Source organism: Camellia sinensis, chromosome 1 (assembly GCF_055761805.1).
Source record: "Camellia sinensis isolate YWXY chromosome 1, ASM5576180v1, whole genome shotgun sequence".
Taxonomy (NCBI): domain Eukaryota; kingdom Viridiplantae; phylum Streptophyta; class Magnoliopsida; order Ericales; family Theaceae; genus Camellia; species Camellia sinensis.
In genome coordinates, this window is record NC_138961.1 from 214,950,994 (window position 1) to 214,964,961 (window position 13,968).

Here is a 13,968-nt window from a genome sequence, read left to right on the forward strand (position 1 = left end):
CCTGATACAACTGGGGGGTCCAGACTAGGTGCGCGACAGGCGACCTGGGTGGATGCGGTTCATCGACATTGGTCCCGCTTTGTAGAGTGATTCCTTGATCTGATGCGGCCGTCATAACCACAATCTCCTCTGAATTTTACGTCATGATAAGTCCGCTGTACTGAACGGTGACTGACGGATCAGATATCTGTCTTGCCTCAGCAAGGGGGAACACTAGCTATTCTATATCAACTCTCTGAACCTCTGAACTGAAAGGAAAAACAAACAGCATTTCAGCCCAAACAGATCAAACACGGGTGTAGCCGAACAACTGCACTCTATTACTGATCACTGTTCCCCAGAATCACTGTTTCCAAAACTGAACTTGATACCTGCAGATAACTGATTTCTCAACAACACTGATACTGGTGCCCTCAGGTCTGATACTCAAACTTGCGAACTGATATGTGTGTTCCCCTGCATAGATACACTCTAAAACACATAGCAAGTAAAGAGAGCCAAAACACCCCTATAGAGGGGTAGGGTTTCCCTGTCCTATTTTGTCAGGAGCTAGGGTTTCACTATGCACGCAGCAGTTTTCAAACAACCTAACATCGGGTAAGCAACCTGTCCTAGTTTGGAATGGTCACTATGGATTTCGATATGCACTAGGTCGAATGGTCGAAAAGGGTGCCCCGGTAAAACCAGGGTTTGTGTTCCCATACTGTCAGAGCCCACAACCGGTCAGCCTTATGGCGTGCTTTGACAAAGTCAAGCCTCCGACAAACCGTTCAAGAATGACAGATGGCAAACACGGTGTCCTAGGCTCACCAATGCAGATGCAATGCAAAGAGACACATAAATGAAATCAAAACAGGATATCACGAGTTCGAGTCAAGCTCTCTAATTCCCCAGCAGTGTCGCCAGAAACTGTAGACGCGCCCGTGGGCCTCACTACAGTTCAGACTCAATTTGTGTCACGGTCCTTAATCTGAACCAAAGAGTCCAAATCCGAAAAATCGATTTGAGAAACAGATTTTTAAAAAGAAGTGCCAAACATTGACTGCTTTGCCAGATACAGAGTCGCCACCTAAATATTTTGTTTTGGGAAATTTAGGAAACCTTGACTCGGTGCCAAAGGCCACGTGTCCGTCATCACCAAAGTTGCCTCGGCTCGGGAGCTTGGGTACGATCGGGGAAGGTCAGCTATGAGCACCCCCTCTCGCCCGATCCGAAGATCGGCCTCTACTAACCGTGATATCCATTTTTGAAAACGTTATGTGTTCTTATTCCGGTTATTAGCCTAGAATTACTATGTTATGTGCACCGCAAACAAGTATAGACCAAATTGCCTAAATTGGAACAAAACGTTGCATATCCGTTTGTTTGGAAAATGCTTTGGAATTTGCTACTCACAAGTAGGCTAAAATACGGATTTCAATGAGTTATCCCAACTCAAACAATCCAACCTTCATCCATAGGCATTCAAGCAGTTATATCACATAAGCAGCTAACCTCATGGTAATCATGCAATTATGGCAACACTCACACGCATGCGGTATGCTAAAGCAAAAGGACTTACAGAGTACTCCAAGCCAAAACAATAAACTAGTTAGCAAACATGCGTGATCCTAGTTCATGTTATAGTGGCTAATGCAACGCATACAGAATGCAATTAGGATAGGCTCAGCTAATCCTAAAATGGCATGTAAAGTGCGGCAAGTAGCATGTATTCAAGTCAGATTTGAAATACGATGCAGTTAGCATGATGCGCCGAGCCCGGTGCATGCAATACTGATGAATGATGCACGCATGCATAGCATAAGGTATGCTAAAGTAAACATGTCCTATTACTAGCCATCAAAGCAGGTAAGTAAAAGGGAGAAAGAAGCGGGGGTTGGAAGACATGCACACACTCACCCACACTTATTACAAATTCGCCCTCGCTCGGAGGGTTCGAAAGAATAATACAGTCCGAATAACAAACCAACTATCCTCGCTAATTAATTATTACAGACCAACTAAATTAGTTAAGAAAACCAACTAATCTAAGAAAGCGATTAACGGCCTCGGGAAAAGAGCCCAATGTAATGCATGCTCGGTCTTGCTCGGAAGTCCACTGCCATGCACAAGCCGCCTCTATTTTTCCTGCTCTACTTCTCTGAAGACTGCCAAAGTCTCAAGATGTGTTCATTGGATGTTGGGGAATGCCACCGGCTGGAGGGAATCATCATCGGCTGTGATTTGGTGTCGATCGGCCAAACATAAATCCATCGGCCACAGATGGATTGCCGGTCGGCACTCTGTGCAGTCGATCGGCAAAAAGTTCCTGCAGAATCTGTTTGACAGTAGCAGAGGACAGAGCTTTGCATGGCAATGCAATTCAAGCAATGTATGCACCAACCATATCCCTTATCATGTTTATGACTCAAAGGGACATGGTCCTTGGTTCTCAGACCATCAATCGCGTATTTCAATGCGTGATGGCCCAAGAGACCAAATTATGCATGTTGATTTCAAATGCAATGCAAACCAACAAACAAATGCCCAATTCCCATCACTAAATCAAGGAACAAGGCATGCATGCTAGATGGAGTGCAACCTAGGCATGTGAACTAGCATGCAACACGGGCATACAATGCATTTATGCAAGTATGCAAGCAAACATGTAAGGTAAGCATGCAAACAAGCAAAGAGATAGACTTAAACATGATTAGGCAATTCTCAAACAAGCCTAAATCAGTGGCCAAAGTGCTCAAACATGGAGGCCAACACACGCACACACATGCACATGTTAAAGGGCTAATACTTAAGCACAAAAGGGCAACTCTCAAGCACACTTGAAGGAGGCATAACATGGACAATTAGCAAGTAAATTAAGCTTTGAAAATCATGCAAGAACATGGTGCCAAACCAACCCAAACAATGCAATCAAGGTATGCAAGCAAAGTCCAAGATTCAAAGCAAGCTAAAGGGGTATTGAACCACACTTAACAAGACCAAACATGGCATGAATTCAATGACCCAAAACAGAGTTTTAGCACATAAAACAAAGCCCAAAAGATTACTTACATGGCATCTAAATGACTTGAATTCAAAAGCATGCACAATGACCAAAACATGGAGCATGCAACACAAGCCTTTGACACATCAAAGGGACCATGAAATGCAAGCATACAAGCATACTGAGTGGACTGAAATGACATGGAAAATGGTCCCAACCCACTAAATCAAAGCAAGTAATGCATGCTATACACTCACACCCCTAAGGCCAACAAGCCAAAAATGCAAAGGGGCTATACAATGCATACCAAAGTCGACCCAAACAACTAAGGACAGACCTTAATCATGGCAAAATAAACATGAAAGCTTCACAAAGCCAAACCTAAATCATGCTAGAACAATGGTTTACAACCTAAGGCATGTTAAGGCAACAAAATGGCATTACAAGACATGTATGCTAAGCAAGCATGGTGTACCAAAACCAACTTAAAACAATACTATTTCATGGCAAAATAAGCATAAATAACAGCGATGGCATGGTCAACAAGAGCCTAAGCTAGGTGCTCTCTCAAGAGGCAAAAATGATCCTTTTCAAGGACAACAAGGAGAGGGGGTGGCCCTCTCCTTCTTGGGACCTCAAGGCACCATCCTTACCACTGAAATCCCTCAAGATTTCAGTGGTGAGGAGGCCCAAACACCAAAGTCCCCGAGCTCACACAAAATAGCACAAAACAAGGGCCAAACAAGGCTTAAGAGGGGTCAAAAAACCCCAAAGCTTAAAACACTCTGAACAAACTATTTAGAGGCCTTAAAAACAGAACTTTTATGTATTATATGCAAAGCCAAAAAAAAGTTGCAAGATAGGTAAAAGTAGTGTGCAAAAATGGGATAAAAAGGGACTAGTTTCTTACCCTTGAAGTCCTCCTTCACAAATGATGATCTTGTTGCCTCCTTGAGCTCAAATCCAGTCAAGAACACCAAGAACAACCCTCTGGTCCCTCAACAACCAAGAGAAGGTGTAACACTATGTGTTTGTGTGCAATAGTATGGACAAACACATACTAGACACACACAAGAGAGAGATATAGAGATAGGAAATATGTATCAACCCTAACCCTAATCCAGAGCTCCCTCTGAAATTTTTGTAACCGTGATGCCAAGAGAGGAAGCCTCTTCTTATAGGCAACTCCCTCTTGTAAGGCTTCCAAAACAAGCCATCCAAGAGGGAAATCCCTCCATACACGTGTATAGAGGGGAACAGAGTGGGTGCCAGCTATCACAGCTGGCCAGCTATCACAGCTGGCACAAAATATCTACTAAAAGTAGATGAACAGTGATCGGCCATCCAAAATTGCCATTTTGACAAAATAAATGGCCGATCGGCAACAAAGAGTGCCAACCGGCAATATACATTGCCGATGGCATAAAATCACTGGCCGGTGGCCTCAAGCCATGGCCGGTGATGTGTGGGGATGCCTCACAAGGCATTTCCTGCCCCTCCAAGGCAAAACACAAGTGTTTGGTGCAAAACCAGACACAACACGGTCAAGTCGAGAGATCCTGAGGCAAGGCGCGCAACCGAGACCTCCGGGAACTCAAGACGAACACAAACAAGAGTAATCACCAAGTGTTCCAATGGTGACGTCCAAGTCTTGAGGATGGTAAAAAATGGGGTGTCTACAATCTGCAATAAAGATCTTCTCACTGCCTCCATTTACTTCTTGTTGAGTCTTGCGGCATGCTCTGGATTTGTTCATGCTCAAAACTTTCAAGCAGGAATTAAAATATGCACAAGTTCTGCTTAAAGTCTGAGGCATGACTGTGTTCGGTTAGTTCTAATCAGCTACTTGGCATAATTTCAGTGGCTTTAGTAAAATTGTAAACTATGGACTAAAATAGTGTAAACAGGAGATCTTAAAATACATTATTTCAGAAAGGTTTAAAGCACTTGCTACAAATGATATATAATTAGTTTCCAGAACTTCAATAGAAAAAAGAGGTTCTTAACATATACTAATCTCCTTCTTTTATATATTTTTATTATGTGTACATGCCTTGAGAGGATATTTAGCATAATCTGTTTCTTCTTGCTTGTAGTTATTGTTGGTGATTAGATAGTGGTGCAAGGGTTCTTTGTGGTTGGCAAATTACCATCATAAGTGCATTTTAACACATCTGGATTCCTCACAAGCCGTGGCCCAACAGGCACTTTGTTGGTTTTTGGATGAACATCCTGCACGATGACAACGCTTATAGATGAAAAAATAAAATAAAATCCTGAATGCCAATGGCTTAGCATTTCAAAAGGAATATATATACATATGTGTGTATGTATATATATAATTAAAGAAGCTTTGCTACCTGTCACTGATACTTGACAATGTGCCTTTTAATTTGGACAGGCTTTGACGTATTCCTAATGTGTCTCTGCATTCTCAAGATGATGTTAAATTGTTGTGGTTTTTACTTTAGATTATTTTTTGTTCCCAATTCTTTGTCTGATATGGCAATTTAATTACGAGTGGTTCAATAGTTTACTGAATCCACAGATGATTTTGACTTTTAAATGCGTTTCTGCAGCTTAGACTTGTGCTTGGTTTCACTAAGATTGCTCATAGTCATTACTGTTTGTATGCAGCATAGTGGTTGAATTTAAAACCAGAAATAATCTTCTTTCTTGAGCCGTTTTCTTGTTTAAGTTTTGAGTAGATTGTCCGTAAGAAATTTAAGTTATGTCAATGATTGTGAAGTTCCTGCAGGCACCTGCTCTTTAATTAAAAGAACCGGATGCATTTTTTGCACTAGTAGTGATATTTTATGGAATTATTTATAACAAATCAAACCAAGCATTAAGTCCTATCAAATGGGGTCGGATGCATGAATTCTTCTTTTCTACTTGACTCTCCAAAGCCATTTCGTTAGTCAAATTAGGGAGATTCAAATCTCTATTTACTACACTAGTCCATGTCAATCTAGACCTACCCCTTTCCCTAATACCACCATCTACCGTCACTGTATCTCATCTCTTCGCTACTGTTTCTGTTGGTCGCCGTTGTATATGACCAAACCATTTCAATCTATTTTCTCTCAACTTATCTTCTATCAGTACTACTCCTGCCCATTCTCGAATATACTAATTCCTAACTTTGTCTTTTCTAGTCTTGCCACACATCCACCTTAGTATCCTCATTTCAGCAACACTCATCTTATCTACATGTTGTTTCTTAGTTGCCTAACATTCCGTCTCATACAACATCGTTGGTCTAATAGCCGTTATATAGAACTTTCCTTTTAGTCTAATGGGTATTCATTTATCGCACAGTACTCTAGACGCGCTCCTCCACTTAAGCCACCCTGCCTTAATTCTGTGGATCACATCCACTCCAATCTCTCCAGTCGTGATAATCGATCCTAAATAACGAAAATGTTCACTCTTAGCCTTAGGTAGTTCGTGGTCTTCAATCTTCACTTCTCTTTTGCTTCCAATGTGACTGTTACTAAAATTATACTCTATATATACTCTAATTCTGCTTATCCTAAATCATTTAGATTCAAATGCTTTCTCCAAATCTCCAATTTAGTGTTAACTCCTTCTCTAGTCTCATTCACTAACACGATATCATCTGCAAAAAACATACACCATCTCGAATTATTTATGTCATTACGAAATCTGAGGTAGTTAGGGGCACTGCAAAAAAGCCAGAAATGTTGCTGTCACATTGGCATTTGATATGTGAAGTTTTTGCAATCTGACTAGGTGGTGGAACAGTTTGTAGGTAAGTGTGAAGTGATCAAATGATAGTTTTGATTTTTTCTAGTGGGTTATATTGTATAATTGTATTCAATTATCAAGTAGAAAGATAGGTAGAGTTGATTACCTGATCGAAGATGGCTGTTGGGATTGCAAGGGTGGCACAAGCATTAGGGGAATCAACTATTCCTAAAATCCTTCCTTCGCATGGGCATCATGACAGTAGAAGATACATCTGATAGCCACCATCATACCACCTTGGTCAATAACATACCAAAATCCTAACTTATCATACTCATCTTTTTTGTGTTTTCTACACTAAATGTATGCTCAGATGAATAATAAATGTTGCTTTAGGAGAGAGATGTTAGAGCTGTTCTTTAGAGTACCCAAATTTGGACAGGTAGTCGATTGCATTGAGCATTGAACGTTTGTAAGCGACACTTGCATCGAGGTAATGCTGCCTCCCACTCTCATCAACACTGATGGCCTCAAATACTAACCATTCTGAGAATCTTGGCTCAACTGGACCTATCTCGAATATTGGATTTACGTGTAGGGGAGTTGGACCCATTGGTGTGAGGTACTATTTCATTCCACCTCTAATGATTTCACACCTGGCAACAAGTAGAAATGTACTTTTTCTTAGTTTGATAGATTTTATCGCCTGTGTTGCAGACCTGCAGCCATCTGCATTCATGTTTCATGACTTCTGATTTTAAGTTTATCACCCTATTGTGCTGTAAACTCTTTCTTGGTATTATTTATGTCTATTTTTTTTTTTAATCACATGAGGCAGATCCGAAATAGTATGGAATGCTAAGAGCTGAGAGATATGAAGTGTACCTGAGTTCTAGAAAACCACTCATCTTAATTGCGCCGCAGAATGCGACTTCACCATTGCCTTGAGAAAAGTGCATGTCCCCGGTACTTAAATTTCTCCATCTACAAATACTGGAAGGTATATTTTTGCTGCTCTACTGAGATTTTTGATGTCACAATTTCCTCCATTCTCTCTTCCAGGAATTGTCCTTGCAGCCTCGTTAGCAATTTTTTCCCAGTTAGTTGTCCCCTCTTGAATCTACACCCAAAATGTAGAGGAAAATAGCCATCTTGAAAGTATCTAGTGTGAGAAACCGAATATAAAAATTAAGTAAATAATTAAATAATAATATTACAATCTCAAATATTTTGGTGGTGAATTCTAAGGTGCAAATTAAATATTATTGGAGGATCCTTTAATTAATTTTTAAACCTAAAATAAATTTATGGTGAAAGTCATTGATTTAGAAGCAAGATTTATTATTTAAAAAAAAAAATTAGAGAAGAGGGTGTGACTTGAACTCTAGACCATAAAATTAATAAGTTAGGCTCTTACCATTTGAGTTGCATGTAACTTATATATGTATTTTGTATATTTATCTATCTATTTGACCTAAGTGTGCCCACCACTAGTATAAAATAAAATAAACACAAACCCTAACTCTTGTTATAATTGTTTTCCACAACACTAGCAGCCCTAGCAGCCGTGGGTTTATGAAGGAAAGAGAGGGGTTTTTCAGTCATCAAGATTATTGTTGTAGCCAAGAAGGAGAGCTTTGGGTGTGTTGTGCTGTGTGGCCTCCTAGGTTTTCTTCTCTTCTTTCTTTGTTCTTCATCCTTATTCTATTATTATTTTATTCATTCATGGAGGTTGTAGGTTTATATATTTTGTATATATATATACTGTTAAGAAATTTGAGGAGTTAAATTCATGTATAAAGATTGGGTATTATTCTTAGTTCAAAAAAATTCTGCACAGAATCGCAAACTTTAAAAATCAAGAAACCATATCAAACGGATGAATTTTAATCTGAAATTTTTACAGTAGATCAATTACATATTGAATTGCATATCTGAATTTTTTTTATAATTTTTTGGAATCGAAATCCATATAAATTGAGGTATTCAAATCTGTCCAGGAAACCAGTCCAAAACAGTAAATTCGGGAGTGTTGTTCTCTTTGGGTATAAATCCAAAATTTATCAAATTAGTGTCATTAGAACCGGTTACGAGTCTAGTTTCATGCGTTTTTGGCCTTGCATTGATTTCTCGTGTATATTAAGAGAACCGTCAATTTCTTTAAAGTGCTGCAGAAAACAACCTGTTTGGATATAATAAATTGTAGATAATTATTTTGATAAGAAAATCAAGTGAAACCAATTGGGTTTGAAACTTAGGATATACTAGATCATATCTGGAGGTTATTGGAATTTTTCGAATAGCATGGAGTGGGTTTTGTAATTTTCAAAGTTAGCGAATAGGTTGGGAAGGCTTGTTTGAAATTCTGTTTTATCTTAAAGTCACAATTAATTAAGTTTTGACCGGAACCCATGTCTTGGGTGATTTTAAACTTTGAAGAACATGAACTTAGGTAATATTTAAGAGTAACGGTGAGTTGGGTTGAGCCGTGTTAGTGCGCTTTAGTTTGAGGTTACTTAGTTCCTATTTTTTTAGTATTTTTAAATTAGTTGTGACGTGTAAGTTTTATACTTGGTTCAGGGCACTAGTTGGACTTTTACACTCTATACGAGGATTATATTATTTCATTTTCAGGTGAGTAGTTTCATGCTACGTATTTTTATAAATGTTCCCCTACCCTGAACTGTTGGAAAATTAAATTGTTATTTTAAGACTAAACTGTTTTGATAAATTATTATATTATCAATGGAATCAAATTATTTCTGAAACACGTGTGAACTTGGCATACTGTAAACTATTTGTTTTGGTCTCATGTTTATAATGATGAACTACCATGTTTTGCGAAACTGATGTGTATTGATTATTGGGACCATGTGTGTATTTAGTCCAGGAAAATTATTCCACTGTGTGTGGTGACTCTGGCCACTAGGGAACAGATCCGGGTTGGGCCGTGATGACTCTAGTGCTCAACGATTGTAAGGAAAAGACCTTTAAAAACAACTAGGTGACCTTCAATCGGATCGTCTTTGAGAAAAGGCCCAAGTGCCACCCTGAGGATGACTCTTAGTTCGGTATTGGATCCAACGGGGCTTATAGCCTGAGAAATGTGTGGCAGATTATTTGTTTTTATTGGTACCCAGAAAATTATTAGTGTTCATGTTATAATCTGTTTTAAGTGGAAAATGTCGTTTATCATGTTCTTGCGAGACATGAGTATTTTAAGTGTTGAATTGTGAAACCTTCTTTTTGAAACAGATTGTATTTACCAAACTGTATGCCAATCTAGTTTCTGTGATATATATCTTATTTTGGAATTGAACCCTGTTTTCAAAACTGTAATTACTGTCCATGTTGCTACTCACTGAGCTATCAGCTGACTTAATTTTTATCACTTCCAGGTGTTAGAAGGACTTAGAGTGGACTCATGGCATAGCGGGGACTCAATTGCATGGACCTCTAGGGCATTCCTTTAGTTTAGAGTGTTATGTCAAGTTTGTGCATATTTATATTTATTCTTATCGAAGTTCATTTAGGATTATTTTTGATATGTGGGTTGTTTATATCCCATAAGTTTGGATGGTTTTTTTATTACGGTTGATTTTGCCGTTTATAATTGTGACATGTCTGGATTGAGTTTTGGTTATTTATTATTGGACTATTGTTCAGTTGTTCAATGTGATTGGATTCGTGTTTAGGCTTACGTGTGCCTTGGGCTAAGTCCCTGTGGGCCACGGCCGGTCATGCCCGGATTTGGGGTGTGACATCTAGGGGCTTCCAAAATGACACACATTCATCAGTACTCCTTAAATAAATCATACCTTGCCAAGGAGGCAACCTTTGGGTGTTGGTAGGTTTGCCAATGGCCGCGAATGCAGAACTTCGCATAATTTCAGAGTTTGAAGTCCAGTTTCTTCAAGTTTTCTTTCCCTTTCATTCCATATGTTGAGGAGTTCCATTGAAGGTGCTGTTCCAATTACTCCAGGGTGAGTTAAGCCCGGAAATCGTACTCCTGTCCAGCAACATTAGTGCTTAAGTAGCATCGGAAAGAAACAGACAAATTTATGTTGTGTTTGAAGAAAAAGTAATTTTATTTCAGGGGACACCAGGGAAGTATATGTACACGCCTAAGCACTGACATGGACACGTCGACAAGGAAAATTTTAAAAAATGTAGGACATGATTATATGATTATTATATTTCTTATATATGAATATTTAAATCAAAGATAATTTTTGAATTCTAGAGGATAATATGTATTAACTTATTGTTTTTGTTTTATTATTGGATTCCAAGTTATGTTATTTGAACTTATATTGTGTTTCATGTATACGCACTGAGAAGTGATTAATGAGTGTCGTGTTGTGTCAGTGCTTCTTAGGTTCATGACACAGCCTGACCCTGTGGATGGGGCCTTGTATAGTAATCCGGACTTCTCCCCCTACCCCCTCTAAACTGATGATGTTCTTTCGATGGCCAAAAAAAAAAAAGTTAGGAACACAAAATTTACCTTGTATGTGAGGAGAATAAGCATATATTCCTTCAAAATACCAGATGGCTTTGGTTGCGCAGGGAAAATGGTCAGTGAGAAAACTGCCACCATTTTCTCTGTCTAATGATGCTGTGAAACCCCATTCATCCCCAGGGAGAGGACCTAAGTTGCAGATTTCGACTACAAGAAGATCCCCTGGCTTTGCAGGATCCCCGTCGGCATCAAGAACTTGAATTGGCCCACTGAGGTAATGTACCTGTGCAAGTTATATGTATATTTGATCATTGTTATTGATTTGAAAAAAACCAGATTCTACATATATCTTCTCATCAGATCAATTTATTGGGTATATGAGATTGTAGAATATAGCTACTATATATATATATGGTGAATTGTTGACTTTCTTATTCCTACTTGTTACTTAATGGTTTCATAACGGGTCAGTTGTATTGCTATGAAGTAGAGTGATCTATCTGATCTCTGGATATAAAGTAGATAAAATTCTCTTGTTCATACTTACCCGTTAGAGGTCTATGAATTTTATATCATTTGCAGAATCGTCACCGTTTATCATCCCTCCTGTCCAGTCCACCATCTCTACCCGGAAGACCTCACCAGTCTTGACCTCAGCAACCGATGGTATGTCAGGGTGCCAACGGTTGTGGAGAGGGTGCTTCTGTTCCCATGGCTTCTTCTTTAGGTCTATTGGTGCTACTAGCCTTGGAGTTGGAGGAGCCATGGGGTGAACCAGTAGAGTGATTGGCAAAGAGGTGTGGTCTTTGTTTGTTATGGACTTGGTGTGATAACCGATTGGCATCCATAGAGGGAGGTTTGACTTGGGATTATGATGATTAGAGTGATTATGTTTGCACAGACTTATTATATTTATTTTTAAAAAAATTGATTGATTTATTTTAAAAATCATAATTATCATATATTGTTTGTAGACAAATATGATTATGATTAGCAAATTAATTAATTTTTTTTTTCATGAATAATTTGCATAGAGGACTTACAAATGAATCATAAATAGTTAAGTATTAATTTAACCTATAATTACTTATTAGATAATTCATCCCTACTTTTTTGTTGAGCCAGTCCGACCACTCAACCACCACTACCCTCCAACTGAAAAAAAACCACCACTACTCAACCTTACCTCAACTCATCAGTACATAGTTATACGATAATAATCATTTTAAATTATTTCAGAAGAGATTATATATAACAACAACAAAACAATTTAATAATCAAGCACTTTGTATCGCAATACATGTGCTATGTTTGAATTTTAATTATGAACCAGTTCTCCTTTATTTCATCATCCTTCATGGCTGTGTTCAAGGTTTGTGATTAGTATGATTGTTTAATCTTGAGAAACTAATCTTACTGGCTGTTCTTATAGATGTATTACTGGTAAGAGGAAATAAATGAAAGGACTTACAATAGAGTGATCAGCATGCTTGATGTCTTCGGCAGAGTATTCCTTCCGCCGCTGAAGTCCATCATCTCCACCCTGAAGACCTCTCCGACTGTAACCTCAGCAACCGGAGGTATATCGCGGTGCCACCTGTTGTGAAGAGGTAGCTTCTGTTCCCATGGCTTCTTCTTTAGGTCTATGGGAAAAACCATTCGCGGACCATGTTGGCCCATAATTTCCAAAGCTGTAAAAATTAAAATTGTTTGATCTGGTTGAGGCCAAAGCAATGGCAGACCACTTTTATAGAGAGCAAAAGAATCCTCGGAGTGGCTGAAGTAGCCAAGCAGCTTTCGTTTTCAGGTGACAAGTTTGATAGCCATGAATGGCTAATTTGGCTCACCCACAAATTAAGATTTTTTTTGCTTTGGTGGATGGACCACCATAGCTGATTGAACTCTTGGTAGGGCTAGCTTGTCCAAGGTCAAGTGGATGCGTGGTCCCTTGCCCTTCAATGGAGCCCAGCTGAACCTATTTCTATAATATGAATCGTTCATGTTTTATAGTTGCTTTTGATCATATTTGTTTTATATTTTTTATTCATAATGTGATAGGATTCATTTCATGAAGTGACAACGAGATGGGCTTCACTTACGAGCACAAGAGGGATCCCTCGTCCTAATAGTGTGAGTAGAATAGTGAGTGTGATTAAGCACTCAAGCAGCCGGACCCAATCCAATTCAGTAGTAAAGCTCACCATCATTTCATTAAAGAATAATGCAGGGATGCTTATTATGTGAGTTATATTTTGGCAGCCGAGAAAATTTTCTCAAAAACTCTCTCCATCCGAAAAATAAACCGTGTTGTCACATTCATTCGTATCATTAACTTATGTGGATTCTTTATAGGTTTCGTACAAATCAATGACTTGGATGCGTTTGTGGCATAGCCACGCCTTTATCACCATCAGTGAGTAATTACTTCTTTTCGTTTGTCCTAATTTATTTGAGCATATCTTGAAATTCTTTTACCTTGAGATTGTGAGGGCTTTGACTGAATTTGGATGAAGAAATTTTTTTTTGGGACAAAATTCACGACCTATTTTAATTGTCTGATTTGATTAAATATTGTATTGATTATTGGTAACCTATGTTTTATATGTTTTTCAGTCCACTTTGTGTTTTTAGCTACTTGCATAATAAAAAATGATTTTCCTCGATTTTCATCCCTAATATTATTATTATTGTTGTTATCATTTATAAAATAAAGAACCAATGAAGAAAGCACAGTAACATTGTTTAATTTTGTAAGTTCTACATTTGGCACATAAAATTTTATTTTATGATTAGATGTCCATTCTCATACAAA

The 13,968-nt window shown here is 38.5% G+C and overlaps 1 pseudogene across 1 annotated transcript; it reads right to left on the reverse strand.

The window, feature by feature from the left end:
• Positions 1 to 4,880: 4,880 nt before the first annotated feature.
• LOC114318166 (uncharacterized) lies at positions 4,881 to 13,399 on the reverse strand (annotated as a pseudogene). The gene is made up of 6 exons (XR_014344548.1): positions 12,628 to 13,399; positions 11,202 to 11,439; positions 10,513 to 10,703; positions 7,580 to 7,814; positions 7,123 to 7,350; positions 4,881 to 6,968 (listed from the first exon to the last, which is right to left on the reverse strand). The product of XR_014344548.1 is annotated as an uncharacterized LOC114318166 (transcript).
• Between the last annotated feature and the right edge of the window lie 569 nt (positions 13,400 to 13,968).